Genomic DNA, 15,000 nt, shown 5'->3' on the forward strand with positions numbered 1-15,000 from the left:
ACGCATAGGCCCGGCGGCTACGTGCAGGCTCAGGCCTGGCGGCCACGCACAGGTCCCGGGACCACACGCAGGCCCGGCGGCCACGCGCTGGCCCGGTGGCCACGCACATAATGGCCAACTCTTTGAATCCCAGCCTCAGCACTTGAAAAACACATTAGGGATGTGTGTGTGTGTGTGCGCGCGCGTGCGCGCATATATGTCTGCCCAAATTCTAAGCAGGAGGAAAAATGGAGGAAAACTGGAAGATTAGAAGGAAGAATGGAAGGTTGCAACATGACCACATCCCCATTGGAGGGTGCATTTTCTCTTTCTCCCCCTATCTCTGTCTCTCTCACATATGCCCTCTGGGCACACACATGTTCTCTGACAATAAAAACAAAATGTACTGTGGAAATTTGGTGATGACTTTCTCAGCCCATATCATTCATTGAGCTCTTACTCTGGGGTAGGACCTCTGCTGTAGACTTTATCACACCTTGTTTCCAACTCTTTCAGCAATGCTGAAGGTTGATATCACCCTTCTTTCACAGATGTGAAAACTAAGGCTCAGAGAAATGAGACCACTGGCCCAAGAGCACACTGACAGGAAGACAGAGCTAGGACATCTGTCTGAACCTCACAGCTCTTCTGCCTCCAGGGCTCCAGCTAATGCTCCTTAGACGCATTGCTGAGTGGATAGCTGTCAGGGCAGAACCTTCTCTGTGGGTTTGCATGGTTACTTGTGGCCTCCAGAAATATGTCTGTGCACAAAGGGGAAGTCTCAATGGTTGGCAGACAATTGCAACTTTCTCAGGCTTATGGCAAAGGCACTTCCCCATGGAAGGCTGAACTGGAACTTCTTACCTTACAGTTATATCCTTATAACAGCAAAGAAAAACTGAAAATAGTTAAAGGTTTCATTATTTTTCTGAAAATTCTTAAGCAAGTCTCCAACTTCTGTCGATTTAACTTGGCATTACAGTGCTAATGTCCTTACAGTAAGGGCCTTCTTTTTAATCACAGCAGGCATTTTCTTTCATTTGCAGGAGCTTAGATACGGGAAAGGGAGGTCTTCTTAGTGTATAATGCATCTTTGTCAGCATTGGTTAAAAGTTAAGTGTCAGCCATGGTAATCCTCTTAAAGGAGCCTTTTCAGCTCAGTTTCCCATCTAATAAATATATGTGAACAAAGATTTATAACAGAAAAACAGGTGAAATGGTCATTACAGATCACCCCTGCTCTGAGTATGAGGGTAGAAGAAATTTTAGGAGATCACAGCAACTGCCCTTTAACCTATTAAAAGTCCACAGTTTAATCAAAAAGAGGACTTACTTTAGTAAGTTTAACTCCCTTTTGGCCAAGAGCTCTCTCCTCTCCTTGAAAGCATGCGCGCTACACGTCTGTGTACTGACTTTTCAGGTTTAGATGGGGGCTTCCTCGTCTTCCACAGCTGTGCCCAAAGCACTAGATTAAAAAAAGTTGTGAGGACACACTGAAGTCAACAGGGAGAAAAGTTCCACGTCTTACTAGTGAAGTCTCCCCTGACAACAGAAGAAATGGGTGGATAACTATAGACGATGAACACACCGTTTCTGATTTTTTAAATCCTTCTGGTTTCAATTCACTTATTCCGCCTCTGTCATTTTTTGTTGCTGTTTTTTGGTTTTTGAGTTTTTTTGTGGTGAAAGGCTGATATCAGTAAACAATAAGTGATCATAGGAGTTAAGTTTTTTGGAGTGAAGTTTTTGATCTTTTTCTTTTCATATTTACAGATTTTTTTGGTGACCACACAAGGCATGTAGTGCAGAAAATTAGGAACACTAAATTCTCATTTTTAAACAGCAGCTGGTTTCAAATACCAGCACACAAATCTTTTTGTGTTTATCCCAATTATAAGACAATAAAGCTATGTAGTTACTAGTCATAATCTATGTGCTGATTTTATCTTTTATTGAAGATCCCACACATACACACCATCAACAGATAATCACCCATTTCTGTGTCCCATAAATGTCTTGCCTCTCTTTTTCTCCTTCATTCTCTTCCTTTTACTCTCCCCTTTCTCCCACTGTCTTTCCACATTGTCTCGGTTTCCATAACCATTTTCCATCTTCTAAAAACACTAACCTTTCAGTTTCTAACATAGAGTACCAACAGTCAGTATGTATTAAGTGGAGATATATAATATATAACCTCTCTTTCATAATCTAGCGTGCTTCACTCAGTAGTAAATCTTTCATGTTCCTCTACTGTCTGTCAATTGCCAAGGTCTTGTTGTTTTTTGGTTTTGGGGGTTTTTTTTATGGTTCATTTTTTAATTAGCAGATATTTGTCTGTTGTCCACTGCTGTATGTTGGTGCTTTATTGGTCAGTTCTAAACATATGGATAGAGCATAAATACTAAATATTGAAATATTAGTAAAATAAGCATTTCTTATTGGCACCAGTTCTAGACTGTAGAGAATAACTGTAGCTTAGGTGCTTAAAGACTGTTTCCTCAAATGGTTTAAATGTGGCCTCTGCAACTTGTTCCCATTTACATTATGTCATAAACCATTTCCTCAAATACAGTACACAATTTTAGCACTTGTTATTGTCATAAATTTTGAGTTAGAAAACCGGATTTGTGAAGTTTTACTTTATTTTGTATTCTGCATCCCTGGCTTTAATCAAAGGCGGTGCTTTAGCTATTTTTGTTTGTTTGTTTGTTTCATTTGAACTGAAAAATCAGTAAAAAAAATTGTAACAACATTTGTTTGTGATTCAGTATGAAGCTACATCTTGAAATTATAACCAACAAAACTCCAAAAGTCTGTTTAAGGATAAATTTTTAAATTTAGGATCAAGTATATGCAGTTAACATTTATAATTTCTTAGCAGTCTACATTTGCTGCCAGCAAACTTTCAGCATATAGGGTTGATAAAAGAGGCTGGCAGAGACCCAACAGGAACAGAAGTTAGTGATACAAAGTAAAGCCTCTGTGAATTTCTTGCTGCTGGTTTCAGGCTTTTTGCCTTAGTAAGCTCATGCACTGAAATGAATTGATTTTTAGACCTTTCTGCACAATTAGTCATAATACTCCTGGCTGTAGGCTCCCTACCCTGGCATGTACATTCATGCATATCCATGTGGCATGGGCTGTCATGCTCTCACATGCACCAGTAATTGACAAGAATGCTGCACAGAGTTGGCCGATCAGAAGATATGCAGTGCAGAGGAACAGGATTTGAGACAGCCCCGGGTTTCCTCTTCAAGTAGGTTTAAAACATTTTTTTTTCTCACTAACTTCCTTCCTGTTCTAACTGCCGGTACTCAGAAGTCAGAGTTGAGAGACGGAGGCACCCCGGACAGAGGCGTGAAGCACTCTGAATGTAAGTTGAAATACCTGGGGGTAGCGGGGCTTCAGGTGGGCACATGTAGGAATTCTACGACCTAGACTACTACCCACTACAGTGGACTATTTCATTATTTTTATTTTTTTAGAGAGGCATTTCAAAACATGATAAGAAAGTGCAGAAGAGGCTACTGGAACGGTTCTGCAGAGAAGGGGAAGTCAGGGCTGGGAAGGGGAGCAATGAGTCAGGGAGACAGCTCAGATGGAGGGCAGAGTGTGTGGTGCCTCTCAGGAGATGAGAGCCCAAACGTTCTGGAGAAGGGATCTGAGCATACCTGCTGGGAATGTCTGGAAGGGGTTTCTAAAAGGTAGGAACAGACATCTGGCCAAGCCCAGAAACAAAAAGCTGTAGATCTAAACTGATATGGAGCACGTTGGTGGATGGTGGGTTGTGCTGGGGTGGAGATGTGTGGTTTCCTGTTTTGAAGCAAACTGTTTAAAAAGACTGGTATAAAGAGGTGGGGAAAAATGGTTTAAAGCTGGATTAAACTCTTTTCCACTTAATTTTCTGGTGATATAAGAGAAATACATAACGAAATCCTGTCAGTGCAAGAGGATTCAGCTATCCAGGGGAAGCATGGTGGAACACTCGGTTACTTACCCGAAAGTGATGCAGTGACAGAATTTCTACCTCTAACAAAAACCATGTATTCAGTTCCTGCATAAAGAGCATAAAGATGGTCGCCGTTTTGGGGGAAAAAAAAAAAGTCAGCCCTGAGAGAACTAAAACCAAACATAGATAATGCCAAATCATGTATTAAAGAGACAAGTTCTAGAAAAATCCAATGGGCCCAGCTAGGACACCTGGTTAGTAGGCCTTCAAACGTCAAGGCCTGAACTTTGGCCGCCATTAGGAGAAGTGGTTTAGGCATGAACTGAAATACTTTCTTCCCTTTTAGGGGACACCCCAGTCTGCCTGTTTTATAAACATGGTCTGTGATAAAACTCCAGTTCTAGAGTAATGTGTGATGAACTAGGTAGGCAGTTGTTCATTCAAAGTGGGGAGGACGGACTCTGCTTTCACTCAGAGACCCCTTAGTTCCCATGCACACGGAGACCAAGAGCACAGAGATCTGGCTTAGCACGTCAGATCCTTACCACCAAGATGATCAAGCAAGGGAAATCAAAAGGTCTATGGTGACTGGTTGGCCAGAGGAAAGGGAGGGGATCCAGTTACCCCCAGGAATCATTAATCTTACGATTAGTCTTGTTTGGTGAAATCTGTCACATGTCCCTACCAAAACCAGATATATAGCACAGGCCTAGTTACAAGATCATACTGTTTATGAGATGTGTAAAATAAATTCTGAGAGAACAGTTCATTCCCCATTCATGTTGCATGGATCAAAAACGTGGGAAATAACCATACTGTCACTAAACCAAACCTGGCAGGCATCCTCCAGCCAGGCCTGGACTGGAATTTGGTCCTTCCTTGTTTTGGAAAGCAGGACCTTGTCCCTAGGGAAGCAGACTCTGAGCACTATCAAGGTTCTGTTTTCAGTAGACACTTAGCCTAGCAAAGTCATTCTGAGAGAAAAATGTGAGCCTGGGCCAATTTATGGGAGCACAGTCTATTTAAAATTTCAGTTGGCAGGAAGAGAGAAGCCCTGGGGAGTGAAAATTATGCAGACAGAAAAAAAGAACCAAACTCTGTTGGGTGGCTTCTATGTGTCAGATCTGGCGTTAGAAACTCAACTTTTAATCCTAGAAGGACAGGGAAAATGATAAAAGATTTGACTAAAAATATATACTGGTACAAAAAAAAAATTGATGGTACAATTACATTACAGGAAATGTCTCATGGCAGAAGTGTTCTAGAACCCCACGTTGGGAGTATCCTTATTCTTCCGTCAGCATTATTGGGTCCAATAGTGATAGCATCTACACTGGCATACCCAGGGGTAGATCTCATGTTGCTATGGAAACTTCAGCATTTATCCACGCAAAGGGCCCTTAACAAATCACTCTGTACTCTTTATACTCTTAGTTTCCACAGCCAGGGTTGGTAAAAATTTACGTGGGCTTTTTCAAAGGTTCTTTTTTTTTTTTTTAAAAGGTTCTTATAGTCTAAGCACTATTGGTCTAAAAGAGATCTTTGAATTCTAATTTCTTGTGCTAATTTAATTTAATTTGACTTTAGTAAGTTATTGATGGATAGTCTTTTTTTCTGCTAACGGTTTTCTTAGTGCACATGGGTATTCTTGATTTTTGGTTTTTAGTTTTCTTGAGGCTAATATTTGTGAAAGTACCTAGCACAGTGGCTTCACATAGTAGGCCCCCTTCACAAAGCAAGCACTGGGAAGATTCCTCGAGCTGGCTCTCCTTTTGCATAAAAATCTGACTTAGAAGAATATAGTATGAATGGACCAGTGAGAAACAGCATCTTGTTTCACTGCCATTAGTAATTTGTACTCACCTCTGAATTAAATATGTTCATTGTCTCTCATAAGAAACTCTTGTCTCAGAATTTACCTTAGTTCTTCTCATCCAGTTTTGGAGTTTTGGGTGTTCCGTGTGGTGCTCAGGTGTTACAGTGCAGCCATGAGGAGCCCAGAAAGTACCACTTCTTTTATGTTGTTTGGGGATACCAGGGAGATCAGGGAGGGACCCAGAATAAGAAGGCTTCTGGTGTCCTGAGAGATAAATTTAGAGTCCCCAAAGGTGCCAAATGGCCAGGCAGGCAGCATAGCGAACTCAAACCTTGTAGAGTTCTGAGAAGCTGGCAATCTTGCAGAGATCCTCCATGGCCTTCTCTAGACCTAAAGCCCCAGATATGGACAAAGTCCTTCATATCCTAATCAGCAGGGAGTGAAGCTCCTGGGGTGATAGAGAATACTGATGCCTACATGCTTACTTCCCTGATGGAAACCCCCTACTTTGAATACTTCCATATTTCTCTGTCTCCCTTTTTCCCTCTGTCTCTCTTTTTTTCTTTCTTCTTCCTCTTCCCCTGCCCCCAACTCTCTCCCTTCTCCTTTCTCTCCCTCTCCTTTTCCCCACTCCTCTTTCTTCCTCCCTTCTTTCTCTCTCTCATCTCTACCTCCTCTACCTAGTATAGTTGAACTTCCACATCCATGGGGTCCACATCCATGCATTCAACCAGCTGGGATCAAAATTATTATATATATACACACAAATTGGTCACATCTGCACTGGACATGTACACTCTTTTTCTTGTCATTATTCCATGAACAACACAATACAACCACAATCTACCTAGTATTTACATTGACTTAGATATTACAAGAATCTAGAGATGATTTGGAGTATATGGGGGATGTAAGTTATATGCAAATACAAGGCCATTTTATAAAAGCAGCTTGATTTTGGTATTTGCAAGGGTCCTAAATCCAATTCCCAATGGATACTGAGGACCATTTCTGCACTACTATTGAGGGCCTGTGTGTCTACGTGCATCATCTATCAGAACTGCACAGACCTAGCTTTGTGACATGTTAAGTCTTTACTATTTTTTTCCCAGAGCCAGAGGGAATTCTCTCTGTAGTGTGCCTGTGTCCACTGATAATTACATGCACAGAGTGACCTCTGGCTTCAGTAAGGAAAAAGAATAAATAAAACCTAAAACTAAATAGTGTATTTGGATGTTTGTAAAGAAATAAAATAGTTATGGTCCCGTTTTAAGGTTGACCCAGTGCACTCTTCTTTTTTTTGAGAGGTTTTTGCTCTCTCTCTTTCTGGTGGCACATGTGCTCACCAGAAAGACAGAGACAGAGAGACAGAAAGTGAGAAGTCACTCCCCAGGGGGGATGGCCACGCCACAAACCCTTCTCCTCCATTCTCCTCTCAGGATCTTGGGCATGCATGCACATGCGCCTGGAGTGAGTTTTAAGCCACCAGGTCTGAGACACGAACCGCGGTCAACTACATAGGAGTCCAGCGACATAGCCATTATGCTAACTGCTGGTCTCCCAGTGTACACTCTGTAGTTTCTGGAACATCTTGTCTCTTCCATGCTCCTCAAAGAAACAAGATCTACTTTTGAAAGGTAAAGAACAGACATGATCAATTCCTTCCCAGAGGAAGCTGTTTGGTGTAGAGTCAGTGACCTAGCTCCTCCAAAGAGAGCAACACAACAGACAGCACCTGCAGGGAAGGAGGAAGGCAGAGAGAATCAACATGTATCCAGCATCTACCACTAACTAATACGGTCCTAGAATTTTCATGTTTCCCCAACCCTTCAACCCTACAAGGAAGGATTATTCCTCCTTTACTGATGGTAAAACTGAGGCTCAGGAAATTAATAACTTGCTAAGTCCTATAATAGGCCACTTTCAGAGCTAGATTTGTATCCCTAGTCTATCTGCCTCAAAGTTCATATGTCAACCAAATGTCAAAGTCACCTGAATTAACTAGGCAATTTATTTCATCTAAGCTAGAGAGTTTCACCTATTCTTGTCTCCAACTCATTTAGACCTGCTTTAATGAGCCAGATAAAGTGTGTTCTATCCTAAGAGTGGTATACATTCTTACACGTGTTTCATTTTGGGAGTCTTGGAAATTTCAATGAACTGACAAACAAAAACACTGGGTTGTGCTACATCATGTGCATGCCATGGGAACCGATCCTATTTTCATCTGGCATTTTAATTAAGCCCAAGAAGATTAAGTCTCCATCTCAGCCCACCTAATTTTTAACATTGCTTTGCTGGATAGAAAACACATGGGTGTGAAAATTCATATGCAGGTGTGAAAATTCATCTGCTAGGCATCTGTGAAACAGCAAATGCAGATAACAGGAGTAGTAAACACATGAAAAAAAGTAATATGTGCTTTGAGACCTGACAGGTAGAGTCTACATTAACTTTGTTAAATATGTAACTGCTTAATTCTCCATTCCACTTTTCCTGCCTAGAGAACCAAAGTCAAAAGCAAACGAGCAAAGAAAAATCAACCCTGTTCTTTGTGGAACAGTGGGTGAGCAGCTAAGGCAGGTGAGGAAAGCCCAACCAGAATGTTCTATGCTGAGGAGTTGGGTTCTTCCCACCCCACCTTCACTTCCTCTTTTTCTTTCTCATTACACAAGTTTCTTTAAATTAGAAGGCATTAGAATTATTGAATTACAAAACCTCAGATATTTTCTAATGCAATGATTTCACTTGCAGAGGATAAAACTTGGTCCCCAGAGGTTAAGCAATTTGCACAAGGTAACACAAGGACAGACTTGCACTGAAAATGTCTTGATAAAACACTTCCCTGCTTTGTAAAAGCTGTCTCTGCAGAGTTTGCAAAGAAGTATTTACTTCTGCTTGTTCCCTCTCAGGTAGATTCCCAAGATGACTAACAAGCTCTTATTTTATTATTACTTTTTAATATGGGAGTTCAGCAACATAGCCATTACGCTAACTGCTGGTCCCTGAAATTGTCTTCTTAAGCAATTTGCCTAACCTGTTCCTAATCTGTAAAAGACAAAATGATGATGGTGCTGGCCCATAAAGTTGTCATGAGAATTAAATGAGATAATCCTTAAGAAAGTACTTGACACTATATGTTATAAATATTACAGATAATGGGACCAGCACTTAGCGTGATGGTTATGTCACTGGACTCCTATGTAGCCAACCGCGGTTCACATCCTGGACCCAGTGACTTAAACACACACCAGGCACATGTGTGTGCATGCCCAAGATATCGAGAGGAGAATGGAGGAGAAGGGACTGCGGTGTGGCCATCCCCCCCTGGGGGGTGATTTCTCACTTTCTATCTCTCTGTCTCTCTCTGTCTTTCTGGCATATATATATATATATATTACAGATATTATTAATAATAAAATCAGAGCCAGCCAGTGGCATGGTGGTCGAGATGCCTGAATCCCACATGGCCAACAGGGCGGTTTGAGTCCCAGACCCAACTGCTTGAAAAATATGCCAGGTGCATGAGGATGCCCAAAGTTTAAACAAGAGAAAGGAGGAGATGGGACTGTGGACTGGTCAACCCCTGGGCGGGGGCGACTTCTCTCTCTCTCTCGTTCTCTGGCAAGCACATGTGCCCTAAAGCAAATAAAAAGTAATAAGAAAATCAGGTTAAATAATAGGATTGCAAAACAGTATGCAGAATTGCTACAAAATTTCCATTGTCTCTTCAGCAAGTATCTATAAAATAGGAAAATAAAAAGAGAAAATTAGTGTCTATGATTAAATATATAGTTTAGGAAATTGTTGTCAAACTCTAAATACCATTTATGGCTAGGGCTTTAGGAGACTCTGAGTTTACCCAGAAATAAACTGTAAAATTAAAAATGCAGTACCATACTTATTATAGTACTGTACTTGGGATTTTTTACTAAAAGTATATTTTAGGTACTTTCCCATACACATGAAAAACTTGGCAATTTTGAGAGATGATGGATATGCTAAGTTGCTTCACTATAGGAAACTTTTTGCTCTCTATGCTTTATACCTTAGGTAGATATATAAGTAAATTTTTTAAAAATTGATTTGTCCCCTTGTAGTGGCACCTGCTGCTAAGACACTGTGCTCTGCAAACTGGAACTACACGGGAGGCCTGGTTCGATTCCTGATCTAACTTAAAAGTCAGGCGCAATGGAACATGCTTGTAACCCCAGCATCTTGGGAGACTGAGGCAGGAAATCACTATAAGACCCTGTCTTTAAAAAAATAGATTTTTAGAGGCTATTTGTGTATTCTAGATACTAATCTCTCATTAAATATGAGGAACTTCTGAAAATTCATGGGAAATAGAATTAAAATATAAGTTTATTTTGGGGCAAAAAAGTTTGAAATCCATGTAGAGATGCTCATAATCTGCATTCTATGAACTTTTTTAAAACCTCCTCATATATACCTTGCAAATATCTCCTCCTAAGAGTCTAGACCATTACTCTTGCACTATTTTTAAAGTCCTATTATGGGGACCAGCAGATAGAGTAATGGTTACATCACTGGACTCCCATGTAGTCAACCAAAGTTTGGATCCTGGACCTGGCAACTTAAAATTCACACCGGATGTGTGCTTGTGCGTGTCCAAGATCCCAAGAGGAGAATGGAGGAGAAGGGATTTAAACATGGCCATCCCCCTCAAGGATGATTTCTTGCTTCTGTCTCTCTATCTCTCTCGGTGTCTCTGGTGAACATACATGCCCTATAGTAAAAAATCTCTAAGAAAAAAAAATATATAATAAAAAAGTAAAGTCCTATTATGAACAGCAGTTTTAAGTTTTTGTGTGGCCAAAATACTCAATCTTTTCCTATGTCTCAGTTTTTACACTTGCAAATGTGCCCACCTCACAACGTTATGACAGTTCAATGTGATGACACATGCAGCACATAATTGTTAAGTCTTGGGTTCATGATAAAAACAAATAGTTAATTAACTATTTGATGTTATTTTTTATTGTATTCTTTATTAGTCAAAGAGCTGTTGAGTGGAAGGAAAATAATTTTATGCCTAGGGCAAGAAATTTAAGATGTAGCATTTAAAATTTTTTCATTAATTAAAACTCAGATAAATTTTAAATAATAAAACAGAGGTAAGTAGTCTCCTGTAGATGTGGGTGAGATAAGGTAACTGAATATCCAGTAATTTAGCTGACCCAACTGTAGGTCAGGAGTCAAGATGAAGACAGCAATATCTGTGATGGTTGGAACATTTGTTCAGGGGGTCACAGCTAATTGGAAGGAAAGCCAGAAGTAAAACCCATGCATGATGACCTGTGTTTCAGCAAAGACATAATTATCCAAACAGATAGATTGACCAGGATTCTTCTCCTAAAAGACTGGTTCCTGTGCACCTGCACCTGTCAGCCAGGTTTGTGATTGCCCTCAGACAGGTGTTAGCTGATATTTTCTGCTGCTACTTACTCAGAACTTGGTGTGGATGGGCATTGAGACTCAAGTAAGCCAGCAATCTGGCCAGGTCTCATGGAGAACTAGCTCCCTCTATAACACTCAGTTCGTTGTGTAGCATTTCCAGGAAGTTACAGTTTCAAGATCATATCCCTTACCTGGAGACTTTGGACTCCAATGAAGTCCATGAAGGACTTCAGGGATCCATGAGCCCCTCGATCACAATGCACAATTTCCTGTGTGCAGAGGTTTGTTTGTTTGTTGTTGTTTTTGTTGTTGTTGTTGTTTGGGGGGGGAGTTATTCCTTAGGATGAGAACCATGACATTTATCAAATTTTATAGAGACCTATAATCTCCCAAAAGAGTAAGAACCATCAATCAAATGAGCTGAGCCTTTTTAGAATGACCAGATGCTCAACTTCTAGCCCTTTCTTTGCTCTTCAGAATAACCTACACGTCAGAAGGTGCTAAAGCATAGTGTCTCATGAACAGGAGGTGCTCACCAAATAGATGTAACTGTATTTTGCTTTAAAAGGGTGTTTCTGAGCAGCAGGCCACATGGAAGACCTAGCTCCATTCTCTGCCCACCCTAACAGCAGGCACAGTGGTGTGCATCTGTGGTCCCAACTACTGGACAGGCTGAGGCAGAAGGATTATGACCCAGTAAGACCCTGTCAAGAAGAGGAAGAAAAAAAAGAATAAGGCATCCTAGGAACTGCTTTTCTAGTCTTTTATTTGCTGTGCTATTACATTTTCATTTTTTCTAATAAACTTTCCAGAGCGAGCTAGTTTAGTATCACCTGGCCACCTACCTTTTTTTTAATGCTATTATTATACCAAATTCTTTTTTTTTTTTTGAAACTTCTCTTTTTTTTTCTTTTTTTTTTTACATTAAATCACTGTACATCTTTACAGCACACAAAATGGATTTTCCCAGCATGAATTCATTGAATATTAGTCTATGATATTACCACATACATTATCATCAGCAGATAATCTTCCATTTTTGTGTCCATTAAATGGTTTTCTTTTTTTTCTTCCCCTTCATTCCCTCCTTCCCACCCTGACTATCTACCCTCCTCCTACACTGTCTTATCCACAGCAGCTCTCCATACCTTTATATCCCCTAAACTTCCAGTTTCTGTCATAGAGTGACCAAATTCTTCTAAAGTGTCCTAAACTTTTTCTTCTTGACTGCAACAAATTCATACAGTAATCCTACATCATCCTCCACCCTTCGATGTCTTTAAATAAATTTATGTCTCATTTTTTAAAATGACTATTATGTCTGTTGTAATGAATCAAGAAAATATAGAATATACATCTCAGATATACTAATGAAAAGATCAAGACCTAGATGACAGATCAATTGATTTGCCACTAGTCACAGTTAGAAGTTAGCAAATTTTATCCTACACCAGTTCTCTCTCTCTCCTCTCTCTCTCTTTTTCTCTCTTCTGTCTTTCTATATGATTATGTCTCTAATTTTCCTCTCAAAACTGAACAAAATTCAAATTGTTCCTTTCAGAATTTATAATTCCTTGCAAGTTATTGAAATCACCTTGAGCTAGTGGCTGGGTGTGATGTCACCATCTTGGACATCAAACAACTGACTTCATAATAACCAAGTGATATATTTCAGAAGGGCCTGTCCATGAAGGCTGGGATGCCTTCATCTATAAAGGGCCTTCCTAATACTCTGTTAGAAGGTTTGTGTGTCTTATGCTGCTGGTCACCAGAGGAGAATTTGTCTCACCTAACTAGTCTTATCTGACTTGTTCTTTATCTATCCTTTAGTGATTGTCCTTAAACTACCCATAACCTACAACATTCACTCACTACATTCTTGATTTTTTTTCTAGCCAGTTCATTCATTTTCTCTGAATGTTGTCTGGAACATGAGTTAGTCACTATGTTTATTCTGCTGTTCTCTAGAGGCTCAGCCTCAAGTGGTGCTGATTCTTCAGCTGAGGCAAGAGTTGCCATAGGAACAACACCACATGTTTCCTTCCTGCACAGGAAGTTGACCCCGGCATTGCAGAGCTGTTTTCAGAGTTAGGCAAGGCTCACTGGTGTTAGTTAGCTGGAGGAGAATCAATTGATGAGCCAAGGGATATCATTTCTTTCTCTACTTCTCCCTCTCTCTCTGTTTTTGTTGTTGTTCCATTAAAAATTGATTTTATTTGGTTTCACTTTCAAATTATTTTTCTTCCTTTTGTCCATGATAGTGATATTGTGAAATTCAAAACCACAATTTATTTTGGCCAAAGATCTCTTTATTGTCAAGGACTTTGTAAAGGTTTGCGGTCTCTCCAAATGTGAAGTCACGCAGTAGATATTATCACATAGGAATAGCGAAGGCTTTCCCCACAAGCAGGTGAGAGAGTTATCTTGAAAGTAGAATTGAGGGAAATCAGAAAATGGTCTCCCTTCTCAAATAGCTACCTGGCAGCCATCTTCATGGCTGCCAGCTATGGGCCTGAAATCCTTTCAGCAGGGACTTACTCCTCTTGGTTAGGATGCTGCATCACGTTCACCTGTGTGAGCTTGGGCAACTATCTTAACCTCCAAATCTCATTTTTTTTTTTCACTGATTAAATAAGGGATTGGAATATATCACCTCCACAGTTCATTTCTGCTCTGAAAAGGTGTTGTAATACATGCCCTAAGAGAAGTCATTTTTTAATCTATTACTCAGTCATTAACACAAGTGAATAATTTACTAGATTTTCTCTCAATGTTTTAACACAAAACAAGTAAATGTAGGTGATTATGAAAGAAGAAAGATTTCAGGGTACACTCATGTGGGGTCTTCGAACATAAGTTCACTGGAAATGTGGAAAGTGGAGGAAGGGGCTAAAGGCGAACTGGGTCCAGAAAGAAGAGTCAGATAGAGCAGTGCTAAGGACACATTTATACTTGCAATTTTGTCTAGAGAAATTTAGAGTCCCTTGCTTTGGGGGATGCATTCTGAAAGAACAGAATACCTTTAGATATAGAACCTAAAAACACAATCATTGAACCATCTAAGCTCTGTGGAGGATTCAGAAGTTATTAGCAATGTTGAATATAAGCCATTCAGACACCTCGGGCAGGTATCATAGAAGTCCACAGTTACTCATAAGGTGTTTAGGAGTCTAGAGAAAAGTTGCTTCATGAGAGAAGCCAACCTTTCTTTTGGTGAGTACTCTGCCTGTCTCTATATTTTTCATTGCTAGACAAGAGGGAATAAGTCTCCTCCATCCCTACCACTGGACATGGTCACACCCTTCTCCTCCATTTCTCCATTCTGTTGGGATTGGGAGCACACATGCACACACACTCAGCATACTTTTCAATTGCCAGGGTCAGGATTCAAACTGCACACAGTCATGTAGGATCCCATTCCCTTAACCTCTCTTTATCTGCCCTTTATCATGGCCGGCCAATGCCTGTCTCTTCAAAACACCAAAAATGGGATTATTTAAGCTAACAACTTGCACACCAGCAAGACTAACTGCATTTCTATAGTATCTGAACAGGGCTATTATAGCTCCACCATTTGGAGCTTGTGCCATGTGGCTTCCCTTGCAGTACATTCTTCACGAATTAGTTATTTCTTCCTCATCAGTTTTATTCAATGAGTAGGAGGTACTTGTTACAGTACAGGGAAATTCAGACAGGTTAGAGATATGAATGGAATACATTATATTCTTATGTCATGAAATATCATGAGGCTGAATGGGGGGAGGGGGTACTAGAAAATCATTGATGATTACAGAAATCCATTAAGACCAAGATGGTTCTAACTGTAACCCCACTA

At 40.2% G+C, this 15,000-nt stretch overlaps 1 protein-coding gene across 3 annotated transcripts in view; it reads left to right on the forward strand.

Annotated features, from left to right (window-relative positions):
• The first annotated feature begins 3,068 nt into the window (after nt 1-3,068).
• The window catches only part of ARHGDIB (Rho GDP dissociation inhibitor beta), a 23,620-nt gene continuing 11,688 nt past the window's right edge, over nt 3,069-15,000 (forward strand). Inside the window, exon 1 of one of the 3 annotated variants that reach the window (XM_014584795.2) lies at nt 3,069-3,235. The gene's annotated coding sequence lies outside the window, so the exon portion shown is untranslated. Of the gene's footprint in view, nt 3,353-3,572; nt 3,684-15,000 lie in introns of those variants that run through there. The other 2 variants (XM_006169947.2, XM_027768861.1) reach the window with 2 other exon arrangements.

The sequence above is a fragment of the Tupaia chinensis genome, unplaced genomic scaffold (genome assembly GCF_000334495.1).
Source record: "Tupaia chinensis unplaced genomic scaffold, TupChi_1.0 Scaffold147869_1, whole genome shotgun sequence".
NCBI lineage: Eukaryota > Metazoa > Chordata > Mammalia > Scandentia > Tupaiidae > Tupaia > Tupaia belangeri.